The sequence below is a fragment of the Balaenoptera borealis genome (assembly GCF_965194805.1).
Source record: "Balaenoptera borealis genome assembly, chromosome: 18".
NCBI classification, from domain to species: Eukaryota; Metazoa; Chordata; class Mammalia; order Artiodactyla; family Balaenopteridae; genus Balaenoptera; species Balaenoptera borealis.
The window spans coordinates 28,003,185-28,022,060 of NC_138877.1; the positions used below are offsets into that span (position 1 = coordinate 28,003,185).

The following is an 18,876-nucleotide window of genomic DNA, read 5'->3' on the forward strand; positions in this document are numbered from 1 at the left end:
CTGCTCATGCTTCTCACTGTTTTAAAAATAAATCTTTGAATAGCCAATGTAACCCACAAAGGTCTTGTAATAGAGAAGACCAAATCTGACTCCATATTGGATCTGTTTTTTTCACTTTAACCTTTGTATTCTATTGCTTCTGTTACAAATTATTTACTAAAGGGATGTTGCCTGTAGCTTAGAGTATATATAATGGCCCATTTCCCAGGACCCTGTCTTCCATGCCTGAATGTTAAGCTAAAATACCTTTGTTTAAGCTCAAAGGAAACATCCTGACCAGGCTCGCTGGTGAATGGCTGGAGGAAAGAAGAAATTAACAAATCTGGCCTGAACCAGGAAATATTGGCAACAACTTATCACCTTTTTTACTTTACCTCCTCACCTCCCCCTCTTTATTCCATAAAAGAAACTAGCATCTAAACCTGGGCAAGATGGTTCTTTGGGACACTAGTCCACCACCTTCTTGGTCTGCTGGCCTTCTGAATAAAGTCACTATTCCTTGCCCCAACAACTCATCTCTCCATATATTGGCCTGTCGTGCAGCCAGCTGTATGAGCTTGGACTCAGTAACTGTCTGGGCCTTGTCTAATTCTCTAGCATCAACTGATGGAGCTCTTAACCAGTGCTTCTGCATTCCTGCCAGCCTGACTCTTTCTAAGGCACCTGATAGAGAATTCTCTGAGAGGCAGCATGGCATAGCAGTTAAAAGCAGGAAACCTGAAGTCGGAGTGCTGCAGTTAGAACTCTCTTTCTCCATATACTGACTAGGTAAGTTTCTTATCCTCATTGTGCCTCATTTTCCTCATCTTTAAAATGGAGCTAATAATAGTACCTTCCTCAATGTGTCATTATGAAAATTAAATAAATTAACTGTAAAGTGGTCAGAACAGTATCTGGTCTTTATCACAAGCTTACTAATATGAAACTTATTGAAACTACACACATTTCCATTACATATAGTAAAATAAAATACAAAGAAATATGGCACTTAGTCCAGCCTGAAAGTTTTGGACAGACTACCAATAAGTAGTGACAACAGAAAGTCATGGAGTTAGAGAGGTAGTGACAGAAAACTGGAATTCAGGGTGAAAAAAAGATTATCCTGTTTTATTGGGTCGACATATGGGATAGACTTGAGAATGTTTATAGAAGAATGGAAAGACACAGGAGCAAGAGCAAACAGGAAGAAAAGGAAAGTAAACTCCAGAGAAAGTAGCAGAAGATGAGATCAATGCCACAGGTGGAATAATTGGCTTTAGACAGAAGTAGGGACAGATAATAGCTATGAGTTGTTTTGCACCCCATTATCTTTAACTCACATTTCTCTTTGGAAACCATGAGCTGGGTGTCACAAAAGCCTTTCTTATTGAAAGACACCCTGTATCACTGATTTTCACAAATTTTCTCTACATTGTATGCTGTTAACTTGATGTTTAATCCATACACCTGCTGCTTTGTGTGCTTAGAATGCCTCTTCCCTTAAATTTCATTTCTCCCATACAGATTTCTCAATCAAGTGACTGTTTAGCCACTGAAACAACTTCTAACTCCAAGAAACTTCTTTGGCATTTCCAGAAACATAGAAAACAAAATTAAGTGGGCATTTGCTTACATTCTTGTTTTCTCCTCAGTGAAAAGTCATCGCTTGGTCTCCATTGCTTGCCAATAATTGCTTCATGGAGTGAAAATACAAACAAGGCAGTGACTACGTCCATATAATCTACTTCTCAGAACATAGAACGTTTTCATGAAACATTTTACGAGAACTTATGTTCCATTTGATAATGATGATGACCCATGATTTTTATATAGGAAAGCTCTTAAAATTGCCTTAATGAAAGCAGGGCACAGAAAAATGGACTATTTTGTCAGACCATCTAGAAACTTCAATCTAAGAGATGTTATTTTGTGAAGAATCTTCTAGGATATTTGAATCTTAAATTTAAATGCCCAGCCTTCTATTTGAAATCACTCTGGATTTTTCTGTAATCTGCCTCTAGAACCAGCAACTAAACCTCTAGCAAACATAGTTTAATCTCTTCATATATTTAAAATAACCAAAGTATATGGCCACCCTCTGGGCATGCTCATGTTTTTATGATAACTCAAGCTTCACCTGCGTAAAAGAAAACTTCCAACGCATGTTTGGGGTGTTCCCCCCCGCCCCCACCAGTGTTGGTATCTCTCTCTGTTATTTCCAGTAAGATGGGAAAATGAGTTTGAAAAAAATAACTTCAGGTATATTATCAAAGAGAAACTTAGGAATTTAGCTATGACATTCCCATTAAGCCTACAAAAGAGAATAAGTAAAGTCATGTTCTGACTTTGTGATTTTCGCTGTTAGTAATCATCAAAACACTGTGAAAAAAGATTTCAAGATCAAAGCAAAACATAGCAACTTCAAAGACAGAGAGAGAGCTCAGGGCTGAAAAAGCATGGTCATCATAATATCACCCCCATTAGAAGGTTGTAAGAACTCAGGTAAACAAGACCTGGATCTGAAATGGACCTAAGAACATCTACAGCAATCTACCAAGTTTCTATTCCTCATAATTTTTCACAGTTACTTTCAAGATCACTTTCTGTTCCATTCCATAGATGAAATCTAAGTGTGCTTTGTGAGATCGATAAGCTATCTTTAATCTCCTGAACAGAATAAGTTGACCACATAATTTAACATTTAAATTTGTACATTTTGATAGGAATAATGACTCTATTAATAATTACATCTCAAAAATAGTGTTAATTTGGTATGTCTTAGGCAAGTGGGAATACCTTACTATGGCATTCTTCCAAAAAATAGCTTTGTTTAAGATGAAATGTTGTTCCCTTGGCCCTAGATTAACAGTTATTTCTTTTGAAATCTTACCCATTTCTCAGCCAGTTCACTTTGTGTGTCCCCCATTAACCAATCCTAATAATCACAAATATAAGTGGTTTGTTGCCTTTAAGTTATGAAGACACTTCATACCAACCTCAACACACACGACACTCAACAACAACAACAAAAATGATATCCAAATGTTAACACTACTACCGTATCAAAAATTATTGAAAAAAATCAGTGTTATATTTTGTAAATTATTCTATTTTTTTTTTTTTTGGCAACTTCCCTATACATATCATCTTATTTACCAAACCCTTAAGACTAATATTGTCAACTACAAAAAGTGCCCAATGAAGAACAATAAATAACTAAAACAATGGCTATAATTTTAGCTACTTTAACATAAAGTTATTTCAACAACATCATAGAAATTTTGAAAAATAGAATTGCCTTCCCTCTTACCATTTTACACACAGATGTTGTATATCGTTGCTTTCTTTTTCTGTCTTTATATTTCTTTATGATTGTGTATGAATATCCATTTTTCAAACTATCATTCTAACCATTTTTCTACAGCAGTATATATATATAATTGCATGCAGAATCTATATCAAAATTTTACCCAGTTTGGATTTATTTCTCTATTGTCATCCAACCTATGTAATTGTAGTTTGAGAGTGTAAATTAAATTGGGACTGTTCCTTACTTTAATACATCTTTGAATTAAAGATGGATATTTGGAGTGACTCTCATTCTTCACTATGTTAACACTGAAATAAATATTTAAATACATATAGCTTTTTTCAACTCTTGAAATTTTAAAATATATATCCAAATGCATGATTACTGGGCCAAATGGTAAAAATGAAAAAGAAGAAGAAAAAAGAGTATATGGGTTCAGAGTGTTCAAGAAAATTTAATTGTATCCTAAGTGACTTATTACAAATGCACTATATATATATATATATATATATATATATATATATATATATATATATATATTTAACACAATTCATGTGATTCAAAAATATGCAGTTTATTTGTGATGTTTGAATAATGAAAGATCATCTAACTTAGTTCCTGGGTATTTGAGTTCAGCTCTCTTATACTATGAACATGATAAGTACCTGACTTAAGAATCCTAGAGCTTTAAGATCTGGTTTGGTTTACTACAAATGAATGGATACACAGAAACGTTATAGGTAAAATGGATAAGTCAGTAAATGAAAAGTGACAGTATTAGTTAAACATAAAATACGTAGTACCAAGTTCAGAATTAAGAAAGACAAACTATTCATTCCAAATAAAATATATAATTTTAAAGTCAGTGAGACAGTGAACTAGCTCCCTCTCTGTATGCAAAGATTTTTCTGTTTTAACATTTGCATTTAAAAATGTTGCCAGTATTGTATTGCAAATGGTGGTTTAATATTTTGTCTCTGATCCAGATCCCGATCTGGCCTGATCCAGAAGTAACTGTATTTAAACCTCTTCTTAAACCCCAGTGTTTGTCATATTATTACCTATATAGAGGTGCACAGAGGACTATAAAAAAGTAGCAGGGACTCTCATTCTTTGACAGTTGATAACAGGAGGATTTTGCCTATAAATCTTCCCACAAAATCTTGAAATAATACTTTTGAACAAAAAACAAAGAGAATGTAAACCAGGCTTAAGTTTGTTTCTAACTAAAATGTTTTGTGACTACCTTGTGTTATGTGTGTACTTCATGTGTTTTTTACAAAACCAGAAACATTTTGTTACTATTATTTCTATTCACACCAAAAGGTGGAAACATATCAAGGAATTTATACACCAAAAGGAATCAGAGATGTGGAAAAAAGAAGACATATATTTGAGTTTAACTAAGAGAAAACTTGAACAGCAACGTTCAGGCTATCTTCATCAGAAAATATTGAAAGCATTTAGAAGTAAATAATAGTTCCTAGATAAGAAGGTTGAAAGAAATCAGTTGATTGCATTTATGTAGGAATGTTAGCAAAAAAAACAAACATGTGCTCAAGGTATATGGTCATCAAAATCTGATCTCACTGAACATTTCCTGTCTCATCTTCGATTCAAATCCTGTAACCTCTGCTGCAGTGAACTGGCCATTTTCCCCAGGAAAATCATCTTATTTCTACATCTTACCTTTGAATGTCTCCCTCTTCCAATTTTTCTCTGTTTATGGAAATTCTCATAATTCAAGAAAGAAGCTCCCTCCAACATAATTAAGTAGTCTGTATATACTTAATCCCCACAAAACTTTCTAGCATCCTCGTCTCTCCCACAAGCTAGTGTTCTGCAATTCAAGTCTTTCTGCAGTAGCACAGAGCAACACTCTTCCTATGGAGGAGGGGGAAGGCTTTTTGAAGAAATCATATTAGCTAATGTTTCTAATAAGGTTAAATTACATTAAATAACTAACATTTTAAGAAAAATGTGATAAGCTAGATAAGATAAATGTATTTAACTATAAGTTGAAGTCCTAACATTTTTAAGTGAAGAGAATGAATTCAATTTAATTTACCAAATATATTTTAAGTAACTATTAAATTCACAGTTTTATGCTAGACTTACTATTATAAAGATTAATACATGTATTCTAAAATATCCCACTTTAATGCAAGACATTTTATGTTAAATGCAATAATATTTCCTGTATTTAAACTATATGTTTTAAATATGGTAACTCCAGATGACAGAGTAATTCTTTGACTGAAGGGATTAAGCAATTTTTATAGAGGAGATACTACTACTTTGAACCTGACACTAATAAGTAAATAAGTTTGTGATGTGTGAAATAAGGGAGAAAAAAAGAGTTCGAATAACTGGATGGAACAATAGTATCTAGGATGGAGATCCTTCTGCTGCAAGATTGCCCATAAGGCAACCACATTTTAGACACAATATTGTATATTTATTTACAGTATTTGTGCTTTTATCATACTAAAATATAAAAATCATAAAGAAGTTCTATTTAACTATCTCATTTTAAAATATTGTGTTCTCAATTATATATTTTTTTGCATGTTTGGACCATCAGTTTCCCATATGAACAGAATTCCAATTTTAGAACAGTAGTCAAAGAAGTGATTGAAGTTTTACAATGTATCTCCCAGGAAAACATTTAATACGTAAAAAATGTGTGAATTTAATATTTATACTATATTTAGTCCAGTCTAACAAACAATTAATAACAAAACCTGTAATTTTCAGTCATAATTTTTCTACCATATCACCTTTTTCTTCCATGTAGCTTTCAATGCAAATATGATGTTATTGCATTTAGCTGGATTTCATCCATTTTGATGAATTTTGTTTTCATGTTCGTTTATTTAAAATATCTTAAAATTTCTCTTGAGATTTCTTCTTTGACCCATATATTATTTAGAAGTATGCTGTTTAATTTTCACATATTTGGGGACTTTTCACTTATCTTTCTGTTATTGATTTCTAGTGTAATTCTAGTATAGTCTGAGGGCAGATATTGTATGGTTTCCATTCTTTTAAATTTAAGGTGTGTTTTATGGCTCAGAATATGGTCTGTCTTGGTGAATGTTCCATGCAGGGTAGAGAAAAATGTGTATTCTTCTGCTGCTGTTGGATGAAACAGTCTCTAGATGCCAATTGTATCCAGTTGACTAATGGTATTGTTGAATTCAGTTGTTTCCTTACGGATTTTCTGTCCTACTGAATCTGTTCATTTCTAAGAGAGGGGCCTTGAAGTCTCCAGCTATGATAATGAATTTATCTATTTCTCTTTGCAATTCTATTAGCTTTTACCTCACATAGTTTGACATTCTGTTGTTAGACGCATATACGTTAAGGATTATTTCTTCTTGGAAAATTGACGTCTTTATTTTTAGGCAATGCCCTTCTTTATGCTAATAACTTTTCTTGCTTTGGCATTGGTCTGTCTGTTATTACTGTAGCTAATCCTGCTTTCTTTAGATTAAGGTTAGCATGGTACATTTTCCTCTATCCATTTACTTTTAATCTATATGTGATTTTATATTTTAAGTGTGTTTCTTTTTTTTTTTTAATTATTTTATTTTATTTTATTTTTACACAGCAGGTTCTTATTAGTCATCAATTTTATACACATCAGTGTATACATGTCAATCCCAATCGTCTAATTCATCACACCCTCACCCCCATCTGCCTGCCACTTTCCTCCGTTGGTGTCCATATGTTTGTTCTCTACATCTGTATCTCAATTTCTGCCCTGCAAACCAGTTCATCTGTACCATTTTTCTAGGTTCCACATATATGCGTTAATATACGATATTTGTTTTTCTCTTTCTCACTAACTTCACTCTGTATGACAGTCTCTAGATCCATCCACGTCTCAACAAATGACCCAGTTTCGTTCCTTTTTATGTCTGAGTAATATTCCATTGTATATATGTACCACATCTTCTTTATCCATTCGTCTGTCGATGGGCATTTAGGTTGCTTCCATGACCTGGCTATTGTAAATTGTGCTGCCATGAACATTGGGGTGCATGTGTCTTTTTGAATCATGGTTTTCTCTGGGTATATGCCCAGTAGTGGGATTGCTGGATCATACGGTAATTTTATTTTTAGTTTTTTAAGGAACCTCCATACTGTTCTCCATAGTGGCTGTATCAATTTACATTCCCATCAACAGTGCAAGAGGGTTCCCTTTTCTCCACACCCTCTCCAGCATTTGTTGTTTGTAGATTTTCTGATGACGCCCATTCTAACTGGTGTGAGGTGGTACCTCATTGTAGTTTTGATTTGCATTTCCCTAATAATTAGTGATGTTGAGCAGCTTTTCATGTGCTTCTTGGCCATCTGTATGTCTTCTTTGGAGAAATGTCTTTTTAGGTCTTCTGCCCATTTTTGATTAGGTTGCTTGTTTTTTTAATATTTAGCTGCATGAGCTGTTTACATATTTTGGAGATTAATCCTTTGTCCGTGGATTCATTGGCAAATATTTTCTCCCATTCTGAGGGTTGTCTTTTCATCTTGTTTATGGTTTCCTTTATTGTGCAAAAGCTTTGAGGTTTCATTAGGGCCCATTTGTTTATTTTTGTTTTTATTTCCATTACTCTAGGAGGTGGATCAAAAAAGATCTTGCTGTGATTTATGTCAAAGAGTGTTCTTCCTATGTTTTCCTCTAAGTGTTTTATAGTGTCCAGTCTTACATTTCGGTCTCTAATCCATTTTGAGTTTGCTTTTGTGTATGGTGTTAGAGAATGTTCTAATTTCATCCTTTTACATGTAGCTGTCCAGTTTTCCCAGCACCATTTATTGAAGAGACTGTTTTTTCTCCATTGTATATCCTTGCCTCCATTGTCATAGATTAGTTGACCACAGGTGCGTGGGTTTATCTCTGGGCTTTCTATCTTGTTCCATTGATCTATGTTTCCGTTTTTTTGCCAGTACCGTATTGTCTTGATTACTGTAGCTTTGTAGTATAGTCTGAAATCAGGGCATCTGATCCCTCCAGCTCTGTTTTTTTCCCTCAAGACTGCTTTGGTTATTTGGGGTCTTTTGTGTCTCCATGCAAAATTTAAGATTTTTTGTTCTAGTTCCGTAAAAAATGCCATTGGTAATTTGATAGGGATTGCATTGAATCTGTAGATTGCTTTGGGTAGTATAGTCATTTTCACAATATTGATTCTTCCAATCCAAGAACATGGTATATCTCTCCATCTGTTGGTATCATCTTTAATTTCTTTCATCAGTGTCTTATAGTTTTCTGCATGCAGGTCTTTTGTCTCCTTAGGTAGGTTTATTCCTAGGAATTTTATTCTTTTTGTTGCAATGGTAAATGGGAGTGTTTCCTTAATTTCTCTTTCAGATTTTTGTAGACATCATATAGCTGGGTCTTGTTTTTTATCCACTATAACAATCTGTGTCTTTCAAGTGGTGTATTTAGACCATTGATGTTCAACGTGACTATTGATATAGTTTGATTAATATTTACCATGTTTCTTACTGTTTTCTATTTGTTGCTTTTGTTCCCTGTTCCTATTTTTGTTTTCCACTTTTTTTCTGCCTTTTGTGTTTTTTTCCTACCTCTTGTGGTTTTATATGATTCCATTTTCTCTCCTTTCTTAACAACCATTTTTTAAAATTCTTTTAGTAGTGGCCTTAAAGTTTGCAGTAAACATTTACAGCTAATTCAAGTCCACTTTCAAATAACACTATACCACTTCACAGATAATGGGAGTACTTTATAATAAATATTCCTAATTCCTCTTTCCCATCCCTATATCATTGTTTTCATTCATTCCTCTTACATACAAACATGCATAAGCATATATATACTAAATATATAAATGTATGGTTTATACATAAGCATACATAATTTACATTGTTGGTATTATTATTTTGAATATGAACAAACTATCATCTGTTAGATTAATTATGAATAAGAAAAATAAAAGTTTTTATTTTACCTTTACTTATTCCTTCAATGCTCTCCCTTAATTGATATAGATCAGTGTTTCTGACCAACATTGTTTTCCTTCTCTCTAAAGAATTTTTTCTTAACATTTCTTGCAAGGTAACTCTATTGGCAACAAATTCCCTAAATTTTTGTTTGTCAGAGAAAGTCTTTATTTCTTCTTCACTTTTGAAGGATAATTTTTCAGGGTACAGGTTTCCAGGTTAGTGGCTTTTTTCTCTGAACTCTTTAAATATTTCACTTCACTCTTTTCTTTCTTGCATGATTTCTGAGAAGAAGTTGGATGTAATTCTTATCTTTGTTCCAACATAGGTAAGGTGTTTCCACGCCCACCTCACTTCTTTCAGATTTTTTTCCAGAATTTTTTCTCTGTCTTTTCTGTAGCTTGAAAATAATATGCCTAGGTTTGTATTGGCATTTATTCTGCTTGTTGTTCTTTAAGCTTCCTGGATCTGTGGTTTGGAGTCTGACATTAATTCGGGAAAATTCTTAGTCTTTATTGATCCAAATATTTCTTCTGCTCCTTTCTCTACCCTCTGGTACTCCTATTATATGTTATGTTACACCTTTGTAGTTGCCCCACGGTCCTTGAATATTCTGTTCTGTTTTTTCAGTCTTTGTTCTCTTTGCTTTTCAGTTTTCAAGAATTCTATTGATATATCCTCTAAGTCAGAGACTCTTTCCTCACCTATGTCCAGTCTACTAATAAGCCCATAAAAGGCATTCTTTTTTTCTGTTACAGTGTTTTTTGTTTGTTTGTTTAGTGTGTTTTGGTATGTCTTTAAATTTTTCTTGATAGCTGGGCATGATGTACAAAGAAAACAAGGAAGTGCTGTAAATAGGCCTTAGTAATGTGGTGGTGAGGTGTGGGACAGAGGAAGTGTGCTATAGTCCTATGATTAGGTCTCAATTTTCACTGAGCCTATGCCTCTGAACTGTGAACTTCACAAGAGTTTCTCCATTATCCTCCCTTAGGCAGAAGAGGTTGGGTAGACTGGCCTGGAGTTGGGTATTTCCCTTCTCCCACATGGTAGGCTGGAGATGACTGGAGTTGGGTGCTAAAGTTGGGTGTTGCCCTTCTCTGGGTCAGGTAGGCTCTGTTAACACCCCAGCTGGTTATATCTGCTTAATTTGTTTCCCTTGAGGCCAGACCTTGTTAAGAAGAAATGTGTACTTTGGTGTAATTCAAAATGTTTCCAGTTTCCCACCCTCTGCCTGAAGCCCTGGGATTCCAACAGTATTTTAAATGTTAAACTCTAAGTTGTCCATACTAAGTCTCCAGCAGGTCCTTAGTTATAGTCAGGTTTTCCTACTCTGACACTGGTTCTCAGGGTGGCTTCTGTTTGTGAGTATCTGGTCTGGTAAGCCATGACTCCCTGAATTCCCCTGTCTGTCTCTGCAATACTGGGGACAGTGGTTTGTCCTGTGTCCACTCTTCTCTTAGGGACCTAAGAGGACTTGATTTTTCAAGTCTGTTCAGCTTTTTACTTGTTAGGACAGTGTGACAGCTTCCAAGCTTTTTACATAAGGAGGCAGAAACCAGAAGTCCCCCTACCTTAGTTTTTAAGACATTTTTAGTTGTGTTTTCTATTCCCTGTGACTGAAAATATCTCAAATGATATATATGGCCAAATAAATTATAAAAAATAATACAAATAATGTATCGCTGTCATTAATATGTTAACGAGCATATTAAGAGCCACTTAGAAGCTCTGATATAAAATTGCATGGCTTTGTTTATGCCAGTAGTCTATATATTTCTATACATATGTAATCCATTTCTTCAATAATATATATTAATGTTCAGAGGAGCATATTTTTGAAACACTATAATACGTCTCTCTATTAGCTAAAATCATAGATTCCATGAAATGAGAACTATACTGTTTAAGACAAAATTACCATATTTGCTTATTTTTACTTTCAGTAAACTTCATTAGAATTGGTCAAAGTTACAATTTAAGGAAGAAATGATTTTGTTTTCCGTACTTATTCTGTTTTTTTATTAGTTTAAAGTAATGAGTGTAGTCTTTTGTATTAGTGGGCTTATTAGCAGCATTTTTACTGATGAAATCATTGAGAAATGCAGGTACTAAACTTTAAATCAATGGTAAAAACCTTTAAAAGAGCAGTTTCACTTTTAAGGGAAATCATATCATCCATTCGAATTAAATGTGTTAAAGATTTTACTTCTATTTCTAAGACCTAGAAAGAATAGAACTTGTACTAATGATGTGAAATTATGTATAAATGGTTTTAGCACCAGAGATAGAAAGAGGTTCAGAGTAATTATGCTTTAACATTTGATCACTAAATAAGAAGTCAATTTATAATTTACATAGATTAGAGAATTTCAAATATCTAAATGTGGTGTAATTGAAAATAAATCAAGAGATAAAGAAGAGATGCAAAAAAATGGTTAGACTGAATTTAAAGTTTGGCAAGGAATTAGATTTATATCCTCAAAGAAATACCCTTCCTTAAATGTAAAACATAGTCTAGAAAAGGCCCATTTCCCAATGGCATCATCTTAATTCAAGAGATAGCATTCATGCCCTCAAAGCTATAGCTTTCAGAGCTCTGCAACAGCAAGAATGACCTTAAATGAATAGGATTTTTTTTCCAGTTACTACAGCTGAATGCATCTGAAATAGGGAATTCATGCATTTCACTTCACTATGGAAATCATCATATAAATGGGATAGTCAGTGGAAATTTCAGCTTATATATAGCAAGAAATTATGTCATTTACAATGATAGTACAATTTGCATCATGTATACTTTTTTCTATCTATCTTGATTTAAATTTACAAAAAAATAGGTTTCAGTGGTTATAATATTTTAACTCTCTTTTAAAATAAAAGTCCATTGGAACACCATTTAAAGTATGCAGTTAAAGGAGTTTGAAGTGGTTTAATGTATCAGTAAGCCAACATATCAAAATACAGTATGTTGAAGAGGTAGCCCAGCATTTATGTGCTAAAGTCAGGGCATGTGAGTCCCGAGCAAAAGTCATTCTATGCCAAATCCCACACCATAAAAATGATAATAATAATAGCACAAAGTATTGTTCATATCATTTTTAAGTGCCACTGCTTGGAAGATAATCACCAGACATTGCATAAAAGATAAAAAAAAAAAAAAAAAAAACCTTTCTAATGCACTTAGAGGTTAAAGGAAATACACCATTTTCAAGGAACTTTAACTTACTACCAGTTTAATCTTAACCTCAGTTTCATTACAACTAATATCACTTCTCTTTCTTGAAGTCTCTAAAGCAGTCTCTTTTTATCGTTTGCATGACTGTCTTTTTTGTCAACTGAATTGTAAGCTCCTGAGAAAGAACGTCCACGGCTCACATTTCCTTTGCTCCATCCTCAAAGTCCAGCCCACACGTAGTGGGCCCTGCTTACTCAAAGCACCTTGCAGGAAACTCATTTGGTGTCTTTATTGGCCTCAGAACCTGTGTCCTAACTGGGAGGTGGATTAGGGAAGACACTGGTGCAGGTCGTTGTATAATACCCACTCCTAGTCCAGGCTCTGGTACCCAAAAGTCTTTTCATATATAAATATAAATGAATTAATCTTGTTCCTGCATTCTCTCACTGCTCACTAGAGTTAAAAGTATCTGGAAAAGGAAACTTTTTTATTCCATAGGACAGCTTACTTATTGTTTAGCTGTCAAAATATGATTTACACTTAGCCCAAATCTTTTGTCTTGTGCCTTGTACATACAGGCATACCCCTATTTATTGTGCTTGGCATTATTGCACTTCACAGATAAAATTGTGTTTTTTACAGATTGAAGGTTTGTGGCAATCTTGCGTCGAGCAAGTCTATTGGCACCATTTTTTCCAACAGCATTTGCTCACTTTGTGTCTCTGTGTCATGTTTTGGTAATGTTTAAAATATTTCAAACTTTTTCATAATTATGGTGATCTGTGAGCAGTGACCTTTGATGTTACTATTGCTGAAGGCTCAGATGAAGGTTCACATTTTTTAGCAATAGTCTTTTTAATTAATGTATGTACATTGTTTTTATAGACATAATGCTATTGTACACTTCATAGACTATAGTATATGTAAACATAACTTTAATGTGCACGGAGAAACCAAAAAAAATCATGTGACTTGCTTTATTGCGATATTCCCTTTATTGCAGTGGTCTAGAACCAAACCCACAATATCTCCAAGGTATGCCTGTACTTGTTCTTGTTTTGTACACTGAACTTATAAGAATAATTCTTATTTCTCCTATTATTTTGGTCGTATTTTACCTCCCAAAGAACTCCTAGCTATTACCCAGGAATTGGGGCTTGCCCCAAAATATTTTTCATGTTTTAGAAAATGTATTTATCACAGTTGTCATTTTTGCTATAATTATAACGCTTCAAAAATGCACACAATATGTTGTTAACTTTGTTTAACTACATATATAATTTAATATTTCCTCACGATAAACAAATCTACATTCACATTTTCCAACAAAATATTTTAATTAACTCTCAAAATTAATATATGAGAAACTTGAGGACATACAATTCAGATTCGCCAATAAATTAGTAGAAGTTGAGGAAATGATACAGCTCGAATTAGAAAAATTTATATGTAATTTCTTCTCTTGTTATTAATATGAATCAAATAGTACAAAATAACTATTTTTGTTCAAATACTGACACGAATAGATTTTTTATATAAAGCATGAATAATATGCTTAATGTGGTCTAGTTCATATGTATAGAATTCTTCAATTTCAAAATATTTTAGAGAATAGTGAACCTCATTTTGTTTTACAATGTATATACTAGATGAGTTGCGATTCCAGATGGCTGGAGGGAAATAGAGCCAAAACCCCAACACACAGTATTGCAGGTTTTTATGCTGTCCTCAGCCATTGCATGATCATTTGAGAGTTCTCAGCTCCCCTGAGAATCCTGGAGATTCAGAAGATGGAAAAAAATCTAGTCCAGAAGTCACTTCAAGTCACGAACTTCCTTTTTGTGGTTTCCTTCCAGCTTAACTTCCCTTTACATGCAAAGAATTATATAGAAATTTGCCACAGAACTCTGCAAGCATTTACCCAAGAGAAAGGATTTGTCTAAGAAGTGGTATCAATTTTGGCCACAGGAGAGTCAGGCATACATACAATCAAGTGAAGTACTTATGACTTATGACTTCCATGTGGTCAATTCTCTATGGTCCTTCACTGAGGTGAATTGCCTGTTTGACTTAAGATTATGTTTTTGGCAAAACTAACATTTTAAAGCTTAACCTCAAAGAAAGCTACTGCTTATAATATACTGTTAGCAACATCATAATTCTCCTAAGAAAATCTACTTGTGAGAATTAAATATTATAAAATAAAAAGACACATTTACTGTGACTTAATGCTGGGAGACTTTTCTTCTAAGTCGAGTTTCATAATACTGAGAAACGTATAATAATAGTATTTATGTAGCATGTTCTATTACAAAAGCTTTTGAATTTTTATTTAATACTGAAATGGTCCCCATTGAGATGTTAGCATTCCCCTTTGCAGTTGCACTGATATCACAAAGACATACTCACACACTCATTGAATCTCAACTCATCTGGACTTCTAGATTTGGTTTAGTGAATAAAAATGAGTATATAAAAATGTGTTTGCAATTAATAAAATTTGACTTTATTTTCTGGCAATAAATGCATGTCATGAGATAAATTTTGATTTAGCTATCAGCATTTGTTATTGCATGTTTCTGTACAATTCAATGAACCCACCACTTCACTGGGAATCCTACTGAGAAGAAAGTAGAAAATCCACTCCATTGCCCCTAGATTTCTCTAAATCTATGAGACTCATTAGTACTTGTGCATAATGCCCTGACATCTCTAGTGATAACCTTCTAATGGATGGAGGTCATGTCCAAGGTAGTTTCACTGTAGCTTTGGGCACCATCTAATATTGCCAAGCATGCATTGAGAATACTTTGGGAGGAAAGCTCTTAATACTTCGTTATTTTTCAATGTCTTTAATCATTCACATCAAAGAGATATGTTATGGCTATAAAGCCTAGTTTTTGTATGGTTTTCAATTTATCAGTGACTGTTGCTGAGCTCTGGAAAGAGAACTTCTTGTCAAATTCAGAAGTCTAACCATACTTAAGAAACAGAACGATGGGACAAATAAAAATAAGGAGGTTATAAACTATTCAGGGAAGTACAGAACTTTTAAGTTCAGTGCAGTGGTACAGTTCATTGTGAAGTGTGAAGTCCATTACTATGAAATGCCTTAGGATCACCTAAGAAAAGAGGATCAAAAGCACGGCAAGTAATTTGCTTCTCCATCACTATGCCCCTCCTTCCCAAACTTAATGATTCTGCTCTAATTTGTTTTATATATTTTCTTTGGCACAAATGTAGGTTGCTTTTTTGGAAAATAGTGTTCTGCTGCTAATAACATATGAAAGCTACTATTAACGTTTCTTTCTCATTTAATTATTCAACAAAGAGACCACCCAAGTTTACCCGCATGCAACCAAAGATATCAGAAATGGGAAACAACTAGAGTCTGTTTAGTTTGATTGTAGTGTTTTTGTCCTACCACATTGTCTTTAACTAGTCACAGAACACTCCTAGAGGTGAGAACGAGGCCTATATACACAGTATTCATTAGTTTGGCCTTTCTAAACTGTTGACCTACTGCCAGCACAAATGTCATTTTATGGTGTGATTCAATTTAACTTGGAAACACCGTATTAAATCTATTTCACTATAGATACCCTGCAAAACTTATTTGTCTACAGACTGTTTATAAAGGACATAGCATGTAAACTCTGAGTCCCTGGTTCCTGGGAACTTCGGCAGTAGAACTCAGCAAGAGGCAGCATAATAGAGAGATAGTGCGTATAAAGACTGACCTTGGAGTGTGATTCCCAGATTTATTACATCATATCTTGCTATGTGACCTTGGACAAGTTAGTTAACCTCTTTTGGCTTTAGTTTCTTTGTCCTTAAAATGGCTATGAGAAATAGATGAGTTAACGTTTGCCGAGTACTTAGAATAATGTCTGGCACATAATAAATATGACTCAAGCCTTTGTAAAATAAGATTACCACCTTAATGAGTCAACACTGTCCTTAAGAAGGGAAGTACAAGAAACAACACACACAAAAACATGACTAGGTAGCAATCTTGTTTGGTGTTTCGGAGTATACACAATAAAGTTCTTAATGGATCTATCTGAGCTTTTGTGCATAACAGTGAATCACTCTGATTCTACAGTCAATAACGTTCAAAAGTGTACCTTTTTTCTCAACTAAGCATAGAGCTACAGTTAGCCTGACTTTGACACTTCCTGCACTGAGCTCCTGTGAAGTAATCTATTTGGGGCCTTCCCAGAAGATTCATTAAGTTGTACTGAGCATATCTGCTTGCCTCATGGGCAAGGGGAGGAATACCAAACACAAAACACCTGTGCTCTCAAGTTAGCCAATTTCATTTCTTTAGACAATTCAAGGTTTCGTTTATTATTTATAAAATTCTGAATGTGTTGGGACCTAATTATTTCTGAAAGTATTGCAGCCCCCACTCCATGGCATGTCAGTTGCAGCTGGCTCTCATCTTATCTATTATTAGATCTGAATTTGAAGCAGGATGTTTTCTGTGGAGAGCCCCTGCATCCTGAGTACTTTCCCCTCAGTCATCTATCAAAGTGCAAACATGAGAGTATTTAGGTCATGATTTATAGCACCCTCAATCTTCTCAAAGTTTGATTAATTTTAGTCATCTTTTTTCTAGGACAGAAAACAATAGTGTATTTAATAACACTTAATATCATTAAATTGCAAAAAGGTTGACTTAATATATGCACACTAGTCATTTATTGTGGAGCAAGTAATACAATCGTAAAACATTAATAACCAAAATGGTGTTTATAAGCCAAAAATGAGTATGTCTACTCATATATATTTTGAGCCAGTTGTATCATCAACAAGATATTCTCAGCATCTATTATCTAAAGCATTTAAAAATATATATATATTCAGGGCTTCCCTGGTGGTGCAGTGGTTAAGAATCTGCCTGCCAATGCAGGGGACACGGGTTCGATCCCTGGTCAAGGAAGATACCACATGCCGCGGAGCAACTAAGCCCGTGAGCCACAACTACTGAGCCTGCGCGTCTGGAGCCTGTGCTCCGCAACAAGAGAGGCCGTGACAGTGAGAGGCCCGCGCACCGCGATGAAGAGTGGCCCCCGCTTGCCGCAACTAGAGAAAGCCCTCGCACAGAAACGAAGACGAAACACAGCCAAAAATAAATTAATAAATTAATTAATTAAAAAAATATATATATATATGTTCAAAGGACAATCCAACAACAGGAACATTCATAAGCTTTTTAGAAATGCAGGTACCTGGCCCAAAGCAGAACAATGGACTCAGAATCTCTAGAGATGAGGCTTAGAAATTAGGATTTTAACAAATACGGTAGGTGATTCCAATAGTTGAGAATCTCTGATTCTTTAGTATGAAAGTATTCATTTTTCCAGATTCTTTAGTTCTTCAGCTATTTTAGGCAGCTGCCGGCCGGGCAGGGTGTGACTGGCCGATAGGAGAAAACTACTTCAATCCACATGTGTGTATTAATTTATCATCCCTTCGACCTGCCAGTCACACTTTTGTCCTCTTTGCTAGATCTAAGAATACCCCAGGGAGCAAAAGCACAGATTTTGCTTAGGGTTTGACTTGAAACACCCACACAGATGCCAGAGGAAACAAGAGAGTAGGGACTCTTTCTTGACAGTTAACACAGCATACCCCAGAGAATACTGCTGGTCCAGTCTCAGTCTTAGAACTAAGAAGAACATCTCTTCATTTTCATTGTACTCCCTTATTTTACTTGGATAAATGAGGCTACCTTGGCACACCTACCTTGGCCTTTGTAAACTCTGGTGACCTGAACTACTGTCCTTCTGCCAGTTCCACTGTCATTTGATGCCAATTCCACTGTCAACTGATGAGAAGCAGCGCTGTATCTCTGATTACCCTCCCTCTGTGTTCTCTGCTGGTTTCATTTTCTTTTCCCATCTTCTCCGTGCAGCTATTTCTTTTCCTTTTTCTTTTTTTTATATATTTATTTTATTTATTTTTTTATTTTTGGCTGCGTTGGGTCTTCGTTGCTGCACGCAGGCTTTCTCTAGTTGCAGCGAGTGGGGCTACTCTTTGTTGTGGTGCGTGGGCTTCTCATTGCGGTGGCTTCTTTTGTTGTGGAGCACGGGCTCTAGGCACATGGGCTTCAGTAGTTGTGGCACGCGAGCTCAGTAGTTGTGGCTCACTGGCTCTAGAGCACAAGCTCAGTAGCTGTGGTGCATGGGCTTAGTTGCTCCATGGCATGTGGGATCTTCCCGGACCAGGGTTCGAACCCGTGTCCCCTGCATTGGCAGGCAGATTCTTAACCACTGCACCACCAGGGAAGCCTGCAGCTATTTCTTAAAGTGTTGTTCTCAATCCCTTTCTCCCTCTAAGCCCCTGTCAAGGAGAATTCATCTCTTTCTATAGCTTCAACCCAACAGCTCCATGTTAGTGATGCTCAAATGTTTATCTTGAGCTCTAATCACTTTAGAGCCAC

The 18,876-nt window shown here is 34.9% G+C and overlaps 1 pseudogene across 1 annotated transcript in view; it reads left to right on the forward strand.

Annotated features, from left to right (window-relative positions):
- Window positions 1-18,876, forward strand: part of LOC309615697 (transmembrane and coiled-coil domain-containing protein 3-like) — a 58,725-nt pseudogene that overhangs the window by 21,269 nt on the left and 18,580 nt on the right. Inside the window, exon 1 of the transcript XR_014249811.1 lies at window positions 1-18,876. This exon is cut by the window's left edge and continues 21,269 nt beyond it; it is cut by the window's right edge and continues 9,862 nt beyond it. The product of XR_014249811.1 is annotated as a transmembrane and coiled-coil domain-containing protein 3-like (transcript).